We start from the raw sequence: 14,669 nt of genomic DNA, 5'->3' as shown, positions 1-14,669 counted from the left end.
CCTCTCAACCCCTAGCAACAACCACTATTCTACTTTATGTCTCTGAATTTGGCTAGTCTTGGTATCTCATGCAAATGGAATCATATAATATTTGTCCTTTTATGTTATAAATTCTTTTTTAAGCAGCTGGTTTTATATAGTCATCACAATTCAAATAAGGAAGAGATCAATAATGCCAACTTACTTTCATGGATAAGAGAGCTGATCCCTGAACGTTAGCCAATTTGTTCTACTGACTTCTAGCCCCAAAAAACATTATATCCAGTTTAAGATACTTCATTAAAACACTATTTTGTACTTCTAATCACTTTTATGATATTTGTTCTAAGAAAGTATTTTTTTTAATTTATTTATTTTGAGGGAGAGAAGGAGAGAAAGCATGCATAGGGGAGGGCCATAGAGAGAGGGAGAGAGAGAATTTCAATCAGGCTCTGCACTGTCAGTGCAGCTCTCAAATATGGGGCTCTCAAACCCATGAGCCGTGATATCATAACCGGAGCTGAAATCAAGAGTTGGTTGCTTAACCAACTGAGCCACCCAGGTGCCCCAAGGAAGTCTTTAAAACCTCTCTCCCATCATCTCTCTACTGGTCCTATATTTAGCTTTCACAAAATGAGTTGATATTAATTATAATGATAATGAAGATAGCTAATATTTATTGTGTGCTTCCTGTTTGACAAACTTAATGCTGTTATATATGTATTGATCTCATTTAGTTTATGCAACATTTTATAAGGTAGATACTCCAATTATTCCCATTTATAGGTGAGAAACTGAGGCATGAAAGATGAGGTTGCCTCCACTGGGTTGTGCAGCTAGTAAATGTAGAGCCAGGACACTGAATACCACTACCTGGTCGATATGTAATAAATAAAAATCAACATGTTAAAATGAACTGGATTTGGGAAGTCTATTAAAATTAAGGAAAGCTATGAAATTTCCGTTTTTTTACTTTTTCAATTATTTTATTTTCACTGGCAATTCAATTCCTTCATACACAAATGATCACCCAATTAGCAGAATCAAGGATAATGCTAAATTGGTTAAATAATAGACATTGCAGTAACATTCTCCTGTACAAAATACTTTTAAAAAGGATGGTCTTTGATTCCTTTCTCTGTATATCTGTAAATGTTATTACACATATGTTAGGCATTAAGTAAATTAGTGACAATAAGACATATGAGAGATGGGTAATACCAAGTTAACCACCAACCTAGGTAGACCAATGCTCTGATGATGCTTTTATCCTATAGGAATTTCAAGTTCTATATTTTAAGTCCACATTGTTTGATACATCAGCAGCACCTATCAGGCTAGGATTTTCTGTTGACTTTATACTGGTTCTTGTCTTGATTTGCTCTGCAATAGAAACTGAGTCTTTCTTCTGTATCTCAGTCCTATGGTTCTTTCAATCACATCTAACAGTCCTAATAGGATGGGTCAGTGGAATAACTAGCCAGTCAGGAGAGCATGGCTGAATAATTCCCAGTCAGGAGGTTATGGGTTATTCAAGTGATTGACAATATTTTTTGATAATGAGTCAGGTAATGGCTTTGTTCTGTCTTCCACGTCATAGCAATCAGCAATTAGAATTCCATTAGTCATTTCCTCTCTGGTAGCTTAACTCCATACACAGCATCCCCAAATATTCACCAGAGATGCATCCTGTATAACAGGTAGTTGGAATGGCTGTTGCTGCAGGACAACAAATGATCTTTGAATTTGGAGAAACAGTCTTTTAACCTCTAATATTGAGGTAACTTTTTTTTCCCTTTCTGTAAACATTGCTTTAAGACTGGATCATTTCAGGGCCAGAGGGGAGACATGGTGTTTACTCCTAGGTTCTCCAGAAATTAGCCTAATGCCTAAAATAGATCATTATTGGATAGAACTTTTAGATTCTCAGTTTCTACTGCCTACTTTCATTCTATTACTCATGGTTATGTCACCTGTCTCTACCCCCATGCATGCTTCCATCTCCTGCTTTGTAATTACTTTCTTCAAAATATTCTTGCCTGATGATTACATCCCCCACTTACTCGTCATAAGTTTTATATAATGTATATATTGTTTGTAATGTGTCATTTTCCTTTATATTGTTACATTGTAAACATGCTGTGTTAAAATATGTTAAATTGGTTTAAACAAGTTTCCTTTTTAGATGCCTTTAATTTAGCTCAGATTGGTCTAAATCCATGAAGAACCATATATTAAACACTCTTGAATAGCTTCTATGAAAAGAAACTTAATTTATGATGTTTAGTATTATACATTATACAGTTTCTTTATTTTTCGCTCAGTTCATCATGCTGTGAAAATTCATGAATATTTAACTATTAAATGAAATGCAAAATTTTCATTATCATTTTATTGAAAACTTGACATCTTAAAATACCATACATACCATTAGTATTCTAATGCATTGTCACCTTATTGAAAAATGCTGCTAAAAAACAATACAGCCATTCAGAAAAAAAAATTTTGTCCGCCCAAGGCTATTAACTATAGTTCTACACATACATTAGTGACAAATAAGTGAAGCAGCCAATGCTCACAAAAGATGTCACTAAAATGCTAGGAAACAACTGTAACCATAGAAACCATCTCACACTGCAATCTGAACATCTTTTGTCAGTGTGTGACTAGAAATGAGATGCTTAAAATCATTAGACTATCAAAAAATCTGAACATCTCTCCATTGAAATTTACATATTTAAATATTTTGAAACCTGCAAAAACTTCAACATGATACTTCTATAAAATATTGTTTCAGCTCCTAGCCCTCAACTATCAGTTTAGATATAACAACAAAAATTATACATGAAGACTTACAATTTTTCCCCCTCTATCTTTAGGCTATATGCATTGTCTAAGGAGCCTAAACAAACACCCTGGAGAACAGAGGTTAGCTCTGAGGGCTGTCTACCCTCCTGCTCTAAATCTTCACAATGGTGCCATTCTTCACCTTTCCTTTCTCCTTTGAACAATCACTGGCTTAAATTGTACCTGCTCCAGCAAGACAGGTTTGCAGGTTTCATAAGCCTTCATGACAGTAAGTACAAAATTGTCTTAGATAATGAGATATTTAAATAAAGGATTTGACAAACCAGTGTAGGAGAGCGTGAGTTTGGATGAATGTGGAACAGCCTTTGCAACCTTGGCTATGGAACTGACTTTTTCCCCTTGTCTTCATCTTCTCAGAAACTCCTGAAAGGTCTGGTTATTTAGCTGAATGATCTGTGTTTAAGGGGCAGTAGAAGCCATTTTCCCTGAAACCTCCATTTGAAACTAAAGGTTAAGAAGCTTCTTTAGCAGCCTGGATTATTGAGACTTTACTGCTTCTAAATCACTCTCTCTACCCGCTTCAGTCATCATTCTAAAAACATTTATGAAGCACCCATAATGTGTAGGCACCATTCTAGGCACATGGGGCAGACACATCAGTGAGCAAAGCAATGTTGCCTGCCTTATGGAGCTTGCATTTTAGCACTTGGAGACAGAAAATAAACAACAGAACAAATACTAAATTTATAGTATGGTCTATAGACTTGGTATTTTTTGAGTGCCTACTTCATGCCAGCCACCATTCTAGGCTTTTCAGATCCAGCACTGGACAAGATAGGCACAGCCTCTGCTCTCCTGGAGCTTTCATTCTGAAAGAATCTTAAGGAAGGATTTAGTAAATACATGAATACATAGATAACATACTTAATCTTTGAGGCTTTATCATTGGGATCATCCAGGGCAGCTCCAGCTATCTATATTATAGGCAATCAACATGACATAAATAAGTTCCATGAAACAATTCCTTGTGGTTGACCATGTATCTAAAATATGGTGTCCAATTTTCTGTTCATTTCTTCTCATTATACTTATTTTTCGGATTTCTAATTCCTCTTCTCTATAGAAAATGAAAACCCTATCCTTTATGAATGGTTTCTATTTTCCTACTGCCAAATAACAATGGTCTTCTTCCATAAATCTCTATAAATGAAGCTTACCAAAGATTTAATAATACATAATGCATGAAATACATATTGATATATGTATACAGACAGTCCCTGACTTAAAACGGTTTGACTTAATGATTTTTTGACTTTATGATGAGGTGAAAGTGATATGAATTCAGTAGAAACTGGAGTCTGGATTTTGCTCTTTTCCTGGGCTAGTGAGATGTAGTGAGATCCTCTCTCATGGTGCTGGACAGCGGCAGGAGCTGTAGCTCCAGGTCAGCCTGATAATCATGAGCATAAGCAACTGATACACTTATAAGCATTCTATACCCATAAAATCATTCTGTTTTTCACTTTCAGTACAGTATTTGATGAGTCACAGCAGATATTCAACACTTTATTATTAGATGATTTTGCTCAACTGTTGAGTAATGTAAGTGTTCTGAACATGTTTAAGGTAGGCTAGGGTAAGCTATGGTGTTCAGTAGGTTAAGTATATTAAATGCATTTTTGACTTAGTATTTTCAACTTATGATGGGGTTATCAAGACCTAACTCCATTGTAAGATATGTAAATGTGAAATACATGCATATACACACAGTTTTTTGAATACTTATTATGTGCTGGGCATCATGTTAAAAATATCATCCACATTCTCAGGGGCACCTGGGTAGCTCAGTTGGTTGAGTGTCTGACTTAGGCTCAGGTCATGATCTCACAGCTCGTGAGTTCGAGCCCCATGTCAGGCTCTGTGCTGACAGCTCAGAGCCTGGAGCCTGCTTCGGATTCTGTCTCTCTCTCTCTCTGTCTCTCTGTCTCTCTCTCTCTCTCTCTCTCTCTCTCTCTCTGCCCCTAACCCACTCACATCCTGTCTCTGTCTCTCTCAAAAATAACTAGACATTAAAAAAATTTTTTAAAAAATATCCATATTCTCATTTAAATATTAAAAGAGCTTGTGGAGGTGGGCATTATGATCATCATTTTCTGTGGGAGGGAAACCAAGGACTAGAACAGTATAGTAACTGGACAAAGGATACATAGCTAGTGACTAGTATTGCTAAGACTCCAACATGAACACATCAGACTTTGGTCTATGATTTCAACCACGATTATTGAGTCAAGGAGAAAGACTGTGCTTCCCCCACCCACCCACCATGTGCCCCAAAGGGACTCTCCGGAAGGACATAGCCTGCACTTTATCATAGTGGTCCTGGAGCTTCTTCAACTCTCCTGTGGGTGGCTCCTGTCTACTCACTGCATTCCTGCATCTTCTCTACACAGCCGCATGGTCTCCACTAACCACAGTGTCCAGGATGTTCCTTCATAGCTGTGTATGCAGGGGTGGCATTAGGAATCAGAACAAAGGAGAAGGGTTTCTTGTGATTGCTTAATAATGACCTTCTGTACACAAATGTTTAGAAATCTTAAAGTTGTAAAGGGCCATGAAGATATCTAACTCCCTCATTTTACTGATGACTAAATGGAGATTTAGAGTTGACATGAATTGCCCAATTACTTCATTAGCTAATTAGCATCAAAGCCAGGTCTGAACCCAGGAATTCTATCTCTTTTAATAGTAGATTGGCTCCTACACATATCTGTTGTGTGTATGTGTGCCCATAAATGTGCAGATAACCAGTACAGACATACACACACGTGTGCATTCTGTATATATTGAGAGTTACCCATATGTTTAAATTTTATTTCCAGTTTAAATTTTACTCAGGAATATCAATTTTGTTTCTTGCCTAATTTTTGTTATGATTCTTTAAACTGCATCTGTAATGTCACAAGCAACCTTGATTCATGGGAGGGCACTGAAGGAGGAACTAGAGAAATGATGTGAGTCTCACTCATCAAGCCTCCATCTCTCTCCACCTCCGCAGTACCTCCCACAGAGCCCACAGTGTAGTTACACTTTGTACCATTCCAAACCCCTATGCCAAGTATGAATTTCATTAGTATTTTATGAACAATATATTTTATATATGCATACACGTGTATGTATACATAGAATATTTACATCCAATAAGAAGGCCCACACATGAAATTTTCTTTTTCTTTAAAAGTGTAAATGTGTTACAAAATAGTTACTCTACCTTTTTAGATAATAGAGAAGATGATGCCTCTGAATTTTAAAAGGTCTTTAATGATAAATGAACAAATGAATAAAAATTTAATAAAAATGGCACAGCACCTTGATCTTTGCCATGGTAAGTCAAGCGTGAGAGCTTTGATTCCAATCCTCAATCACTGGAATGATATTGAATCTAACACATAAGTGATTTCTGTCCACACTGCAATGTAATATCCAGCTGTTTGCTTTTCTTCCGGGACCCTGCTGCCCACCCCATCTGAAACTGAGGGGAGGAAGGACTATTAATCATTCTTTTGCTCATTATTGAACTGGATTCTTCTCAGAGCCACTGGCCCCCCAGGGCCTGGGGGAACCTGCTTAGGCGGACCACCCAGGATTCCTTAGAAAAGTGGTCATTCTGAATGCAGGTGGTTGGTCTCCTGCTCAGGTTTCTGTTAAGACCCATTAACTTTGTCTTGATGGGCACTTAAGAGTATTAACTCCTTCATTTCCAAGGCATCTAGGCACTAAAGTTTTTGAATGTTCCAGGAGAATTATTGCTACTCAGACTCAGGGCACCAGCAGCTCTAGTTCTGATGAGAGAACACCACCCCAGGAAAATTACAGACTAAGGATCCAAATCCGAGCCAAGAAATCCCAGCAGGTACCTCTTAGAAAACTGGGAAGTGTTCTGTATTATGGAATTGAAGATAGAAGTGTTTTTCAGGGTGCTTGGGAAGATTCCTTTGGTATCTCAATGGCTCCCTCCATTAGTTTTCCAGTGGTTGAAAATTTACCATGACAGCTTTATTCCTTTCTATTTAAGATTTTGCCACCTGTAAAAATGCAAATACCCTTGGAAGAATCAGCATATTAAGCTTTATGAATGAAAAGAAGATTTAAATGAGAGAGCTGACCAGATTCATCCTAAGTACAAGCTTTGATAGAAGCTGGTGACAATACTAAGAGAGGGGGATGGAGTAAAGACAGGTGGAGGTGCCAACAACAGGAGGAAAGGAAGAAGGAAGCGAGATGGGATTTGCTGAAAACATTTGTCATTGTTAATAAAGGCTATCAATTCAAGGATTGTAGGAGAAAAAGAAAGGCAGAGGGATGAATGGGGGGTGGTGAATGGGAGAGGAGTGAGTGGTGTAGGAGTCAGAAACTAGTGAGAGACTGGTAAGACAAAAGGTTGATTTACTTTAAATGCAAACATTGGGCAAAAAGAGATGATCATCTTTGTAGATCAGATACTATGAGAGAGCAAAGAAGTTGATGTCATCATAGTAAATTGGTTTGCAGTACAGATAGAAATCAATAGTTCTCTTTTAAAGTCATCCAATTCCTGGGGTGCCTGAGGGGCTCAGTTGGTTGAACATCCAATTCTTGATTTCAGCACAGGTCTTGATCCTAGGGTTGTGGGATTGAGACCCACATCAGGTTCTGCACTGAGTATAGAACCTGCTTAAAATTCCCCCTCTTTCTCCCTCTGCCCCTCTGCTCCTCTCCCCCACTCATGCTCTCTCTCTCTAAAATAAAAAAAAAATTAAAATCATCCAATTTCTTTGTTGGTATCTTTTACTTTTCTCCACTAAAGTCTTTAAGGATGCACATAAAGCATGGAGACTTAGTAAATATTTGTTGAATTGAATTGAAACCGAAATGCTTTTTGACAACTTTTTCTTAAATCTACTCAGACAATATCACTACCCTGACAAATAGGCCCTGGGAACTCTGAATCCAGAATTGAATAAAAAAAAGAGAAGCTCTTTACACTGGGTTAAACCGCCTCTCAGATGTCAGTGCTCTCTCCCTTACACCGAGCATGGTTGCCATTGCAGGAGAGGAAAAATACCTTTTATTCTACCTTTTTAAGTTCTCACTGGGGCCCTGTTAACAAAGAACATATTAAGAGAAAAGCATACAAATTTATTTAATGTAACTTTTATGTGACATGTGAGTCTCCCTCCATAAGGAAATGATAAGCCAAAGAAGCAGTGAAGCCTGATTGTTTTGTTTTTTTTGTTTGTTTTTTGTTTTTGTTTTTGTTTTTTTTTGCTGGGCCTTGTGAACCTTGGAGAGTTATAGAAAATGTGATAGGACCAAAAAGGCTATGAGCTAAGAGTAGTAAACTGGAGAAAACTTTTGAGGCCCGTGCATCTAAATTCCTTTTGACATCCCTCTGTCTTCAGAGATAAGGTTGCTCTTTTCCTCTGAATATAGGAAAGGCACCTCTCACATGAGGATCTTATAACCTGCTTCATAGGAACGTCAGAAAATCTTTCAGGTGCTTTCTGTTTCTCAAATTCCTTCACCTTGAAATATTCAATATGCCAAGGTGTCATATTTGGGGGGGGCCTGTACTGAATCCTGTTACCATTTTCTGTACAGTTTTTCTACTTCTCACTTATGAATATCTACATATCTGCTGTGTCACATGAAGCCCTGTCTCTTCTGTTTTTCACATTTGCTTTTCAGATTTAATGTCTTCTATTAGACTTTTTTCAACTGATAAAAACTAATTTTTCAGCACTGAGCTCTGTACTTTCCTTTGAACTTCCATACAACAGTCCTGAATGTAATACCTTAACATATGCTGAATAGGACTTAGACTGATACAGAAAGATCTGACAAATAGTGTCTTGATGGTGGGGAGAAGACGTGGATGCTAATTCCATAGTAACTGTTGAAATGGTAATGTAAAATGTGCCAGGATCTATCTCTAAATTATGATTCTAAGTTCTAAATTATGGTTCTAGTGTAACCCTTAGGAATGATTCCAAAAACTCTAGGGACAAATGGTCATAGCTCTTATTTATTTATTTATTTATTTATTTATTTATTTTCCAATAAGATGTGTATTTCTCTTTTGTGTCCACTCTTGGAAGTTTACACAGTTCACTTGAGGTATGGGTCTGAATTTTGTATCCAATCAGGATAAATCAGGGATTTGGTTCCTGTGATGCTTACACACTATAGTTATTAATGAGCCCTACAGAGTGCTGATTTCTACCAGCCAAATCCTATCACCAGCTCCTTGGAGAGAAGATGGTCATCCTGGTGAGAGGGAAGATGGAGGGAGAATGGTTAAGCTTACCTAAGAATACCCGGGTTTATCCTGGATCATCCCAGAGTTTTTGCTTTTAGAGCTTAAGCTCTTCCATTCCCATCCATATGTCCCTCCAAGTCCCTCACAACCCCAGACACACTGAATCACAGATAATCTAATTAGCCATTCCTTCAAGGGCTTGAAATACCTGTTATATGGATCTGTCCTCCAGTTGTTGGACAATTTTTCCTTCTCAACCCCTGTAAGATCTTACATCCTTTTTCTTGACAATAAAGCCATCCATCCAGTTTCCAAGAGAGGTTCCAGTTCTACCCACCTTCACTATTTCTGAAGATGGGAGGGTGGAGGTAAGTTTTATGGCTCAGAGGTGAATTATCCTCTTAAGAATTTTCAAGGAGATTTTTCAGCATCTCTTCTCACTACAGCATAGAAAAAAGTCCAATTTTCAGTAAGCCATCCTTCTACTTTAGGTATCTCCAGGGGTAATTTTGTTAGTACTACCTTGAAATCTTTTTGGTGGCACTTGAGTATACATCAAATTTAAAGTGCTTCTGGAGGCATGGTGTGAGGCAGGGTTTCTCAATTTTAGAGGCTCTTAAAAGAATGGCTGATAGAGTTTTTTAGTTGGAAAATACATAGAGATTATCCAATTCAGTGCAGCAATTAGACATCAGAGTGTTTTCAGTTTCCTCTCTCATGTCATGTATCACTAATAAAACATAGAGTTCTTTCTTGATGGACCTTTATTCAACCCCACAATCCTTTCCAATTTAACACTCCAGGAAGACATTCCTAATTGATCAGACTTGATAAGCAATATGAAACCTATTTCCTCTGCACATTTAGCTTGATCTTTTTTTGGCATATTATAGAGAGAGGGAGGAAAGGAGAGTGGAAAAGAGGGAGCTACAGAAGGAAGGAAGGAATGGAGGGAAGGATGGAGGGTGACTGTCTTGCTGGAGTCATATAAGTTTTTTTGGTATCATTGAGAGTATAATTTGTGCTATGCCAACCTTTAACATTTTCATTAATTAATGCTAATTAGTAGTTTTTGCTTCACAGAGCTCTTATTATAGAATTAATTCTCCTTATAAAGCATCTCTATGAAATAAGTTATAGCATTGTATAATGTAGAGGATCTGAACCTCATTAGAATGAGGGACTTTGTAGCCTTTTAATTTCCAAGCAACTTCTGTATCACTGAGAGCAGAGCTAATAATCCCACAGACTCACAAGCTGAGAAATGATAGTGTGATTGCGTTGCAGTTTTTAATATTTATGAGTGCCTAACTGTCAAATGGACTCAAATCTAAACTTTCTGCTGTCACTCTCAACAGGGAGGCTGAAAGCAGGTCAAGTGTGTGGGCTCATCCTTCAGTTATTTTGGAATTAATGGTCCACTTAGGTTGGATCTACATAATGCCACATCAACTCATTGAAAATGAAAAATTAGGTCAATCACCTAGCTATTTTGATACCCAGTGAAAAGTCATCAATGTGTCCATTCTGAGCTTTAGGCATAAATCATTAAAATCTTATTTGTGGTATGGATAGACAACAAATACTATTAGGTTCTATGGCCCAGTAATGATACATGATATTTAGAGTACATTTTATATGCCAGGCCCAATGCTAAGCACTAGTACTTTAAATATATTATTTTATTTAACATTCACAACAACCCTCTATACTATTTTCCTTGTTTCAGAAATGAGCAATCAAAAACATAGTTATCTTTCTTTTTTATTAAGATATGGATTATATATTGGGGACCTGGGTTGCTCAGTTGGTTAAGTGCCTGACTTCTGATCAGGTCATGATCTCATGGTTTATGGGTTCCAGCCCCGCATCGGGCTCTGTGCTGACAGCTCAGAGCCTGGAGCCTGCTTCAGATTCTGTGTCTCCCTCTCTCTCTGCCCCTCCCCCACTTGTGCTCTTTCTCTCTCTGTCTCTCAAAAATAAATAAATGTAAAAAAATTTAAAAAATATATGTATTATATATTTAATAAAAGCAAATATTCTTTTATTCTGTGGTCAATTATAAGTCTAAGGAGTTTCTGTTAAAGGTGGATCAAATAATAGGGTCTTAGTATAAACTGCCATTGTTTTAGTTTCTAAAATTCTTCAGAATAAAAAGTGAATTTAGAAAAACACCTTGGATATCTGGAATGTTGAGGCCTTTCAGGAGAATTGAAACCTTGGTGGGATTAGGATTTTTTATCTTCAATCTTCCATTTCCTGATACCTCATAATGGGTTTAGGTCACAGTAACAGAATTGAGACCCTGTTCCAACCTAGTTCCAACCTAGAGGAACTGTGTCATGTTGGTACCAAGGAAAGATACTGAAACAATCTGGAATTCTGTTTGCCAAGATCATCCATAAAAAAGTACATGATCCAGGAAAGTCGTGCTGCTTATTGCCAACCATTCAACATTAAAAAAAAATGTTTACTTATTTTTGAGAGAGATAGAGAGAGAGAGAGAGAGAGCACAAGCAGCAGAGGGACAGAGAGAGAGGGAGACACAGAATCTGAAGCAGGTTCCAGCCTCTGAGCTGTCAGCACAGAGCCCCACGCAAGGCTCAGACTCAGGAACTGCGAGATCATGACCTGAGCCAAAGTTGGATGCTTAACTGACTGAGCCACCCAGGCGCCCCATCAACATTTTTTATACACATGAAATGGCTCAAGTAAACAGGGAGAGAAGACTTGAAAAAGTAGTCAAAATAGTCAATCAACAAATAATTTAAAAGGAGGGACATGGAAGGGAGATATGAAAGTACTATAATTTTGCCTTGGTGATGATAGAGGAGGTGATAGGGCAATTGTGGGTATGCATATGAGTTTCAAATCATGTAGCTAAATTCCCTCTTTTACCTCATCCAGTTGCTTCCTTGAGTTAGTAATAAAGTTCTCACAGATGAGGCTCCTTCCAAAGTTTGGAGCTCAGATAATAGCTAAGTACACATCTCCCCTTTCCCACCTGTATACTTTGGACATAGATCTACATGCCAAGTTTCTTCCTGGTCAGGACATGGGGACAGTGCTCTGAGTAGAGACTTGTAGCAGATAAGGCATATATGAGATGGCATATAAAGTCATCTTTCTATGCCTGTGCCTTGTACAGGGGGGTGAGGATAGTGGTAAGTGTATGTGCATGTGCATTTGTGGAAAAATTCTTAAGGGCAGAAGATCCAATTAAAAGAGAAGAAAGAATAGACATGCAGCATAGGGAAAGGAAAATATCATAGGAAGCAGAAACTAGAAAAGACATTGAAGTTGACATTGAAGTTGATACCTAAGAAATGTTTGACTGGCAGAATTGTTTGGTCAGGGTAAACGATATTTGTCAGGGTTAACAATGTTTGACCAGGGGAAATAAGGCAAAAGCCTTATTTTCCTTTCCAGTTCAAACCCAACATCCTAGCAGTCTGAGATGCAAAAGGTACTGCCTGTAGTATGGGCTTGTTCAGAGTTTTGGGAAATCTTATCTTCCATTTGTGTAGCATGGAAGAGTCAGGGGTCAAAATTTAATAGCATAAAAAAATGATGAATATAAACACAGATGTTTAAAACTCAGGTGCAGATTATTATATTGATGCCCACTGATCATCCTACAAATTAGAGAGGGCTTCTGACTCTAGCCTGTTCAAAGAATTGTACCTCAGCAGTTAGTTTGTCTCAGATTTAGCCCCTGGCTAATGGAAAGGAACAGACAGGAAGTACAAGTAAGTTATCAAATAAAAATGTTTCTAGTGCTTTTTCACTTAAAAGGTAGCTCAGTGATCTATAAATTGACTGAACTTGGCTTGGTTTCACTTTGCCAGATATTGTCATCATCTTTGACTCACTGATGCTATACGAACCTGCAGGTTTTCCTTCATGGGTACATGTTCTTTTGGTGGAGATAGATGTTCTTTTTTGGTACTCTTCATCAGCTGCCTTTTCTCCAGCCTTTCTTTCTGCTCACTATTTTTCTAGGCATGAAGTTCAACCACTGGAGATTTCACTGACATCTAACTGCAATCATAGTCTTTGGAGGATGGAAATAATTAAACTAGATTATATTCACATTTCATATCTTTTTATAACTTCATATACTTTAATACACCCACAGCGACAGGTAAAAGTAAGTCAAGATTTCCATAAAGAGACATTTCACCTTGTGTCTAATTGAAAATGCAAAATAAGAAGTGAATCTTAGAGATGAAACCACATTGGAACAGAGGCTTTGGCATATGAATGAGTTTGTGCCTCAGAAAAAATGCATTTTATTTTTGTTGGGAGGAAGAAAAGGAATGGATATTTACTAGTCATGTGAGCTTGGACAAATCTCTTAATATTCTGGGCTTGAGTTTTCCCATCTGTGAAGTGAGGAGATTGGATTAGATCATTTTGGTATTTCCTCTAGTTTTCAAATTTCATGAATTTGGATCTGGAAATCATAAAAACATTCTACATAAGAGGTGAGTGCAATGGGAGGGAGCAAAGTTTTCAGAAGATGCCCCAACTTAATTTGTGATTTAAAATTTTCCTTGTTCTGTTACAGTTATTGGAATATCCATGTCTAAGAGGAACAGAATCACTCTCCCTTGGACAGAACTTGATAAAGTTTTTATTCTTTATATTAGTTCCCTAAGCAGCATTATATATGACATGTGAGAAAAGTTTAGCATTCTCTGTTTCACATTCATGTTTTCCTAAGGACACCTTTGTTCCCCTTAGTGTGTGTTCTTGAGTAGATGGAATGAGTAGGAGTGAGTTTAGAGAGCTCAGCAAAAGCGAGGCCAACTCACAAAGAGTCTTATATGCTGTAAGAGAGAGACTTAGATCTCTCAGCACCTTATTCGGAAGGTAATGAAAAGCCATCAAAAGCTTTTTAGGTTTTTAGTTGTGTTGTACATGTGGAAGGTCAGGAAAAGAGGTAAGTTGATGATGACTCTTGGGTTTCTGTCTTGGGAGACTGAGAAGATGGTGGATGTTTGGGTAAAGAAAACAGTGGGCTCAATTTTATGCATGGTAGATGAAAGTATAGCAGGAATGGTTGCAAGAGGAGTTGAAGGAGGAAGGGAAATGTTGACTTTAAAGCAGAAGGAGAAAAAGAAGCTCAACAAGAGAAGGTGGAGGCCTTATTGGCATAGCTAAGGGCTTCACAATACTGGGGGCTTTTTGCCACCTGCTGCTCTAGACTTGCTCAGCTCATTAAACAAACACTTCATACCTCGGAGAACCTATGGCATGGGAGAGAGAAACAGAAAAACAATTACAACACCATTGCAGGAGCTAGCATCATGCTTCTTTCCGTATTCCTGATGCCAAGAATGATGAATAGTGAGCCCCTTTATGCTTGTTGAAAAAATGGATAAATTAATTAGTGAAGTTCCTTATTAAAAGCATATAAAACATGATATAGGATTATCAAAGAAACAATGAATTATTTTTGAGTAGAGAGTAAATGTCAGATAATATTTAACAAAAAATGGCATTTACTCTGGGACTTGAAGGCAGAGAATGGCTGAGAAACAGTTGAGGTAAAAGGAATGACATTTGTAAAGTCATGTTGGTA

At 37.6% G+C, this 14,669-nt stretch overlaps 1 long non-coding RNA gene across 4 annotated transcripts in view; it reads left to right on the top strand.

The window, feature by feature from the left end:
• The window catches only part of LOC123386035, a 141,081-nt gene that overhangs the window by 103,164 nt on the left and 23,248 nt on the right, over positions 1–14,669 (top strand). For all 4 annotated transcript variants that reach the window (XR_006599489.1, XR_006599490.1, XR_006599488.1 and 1 more), the window contains one exon: positions 2,859–3,055. This is a non-coding gene — a long non-coding RNA (uncharacterized LOC123386035). The remainder of the gene's footprint in view (positions 1–2,858; positions 3,056–14,669) is intronic.

Source organism: Felis catus, chromosome B3 (assembly GCF_018350175.1).
Source record: "Felis catus isolate Fca126 chromosome B3, F.catus_Fca126_mat1.0, whole genome shotgun sequence".
NCBI lineage: Eukaryota > Metazoa > Chordata > Mammalia > Carnivora > Felidae > Felis > Felis catus.
This window is presented reverse-complemented; position numbering and strand designations above follow the sequence as displayed.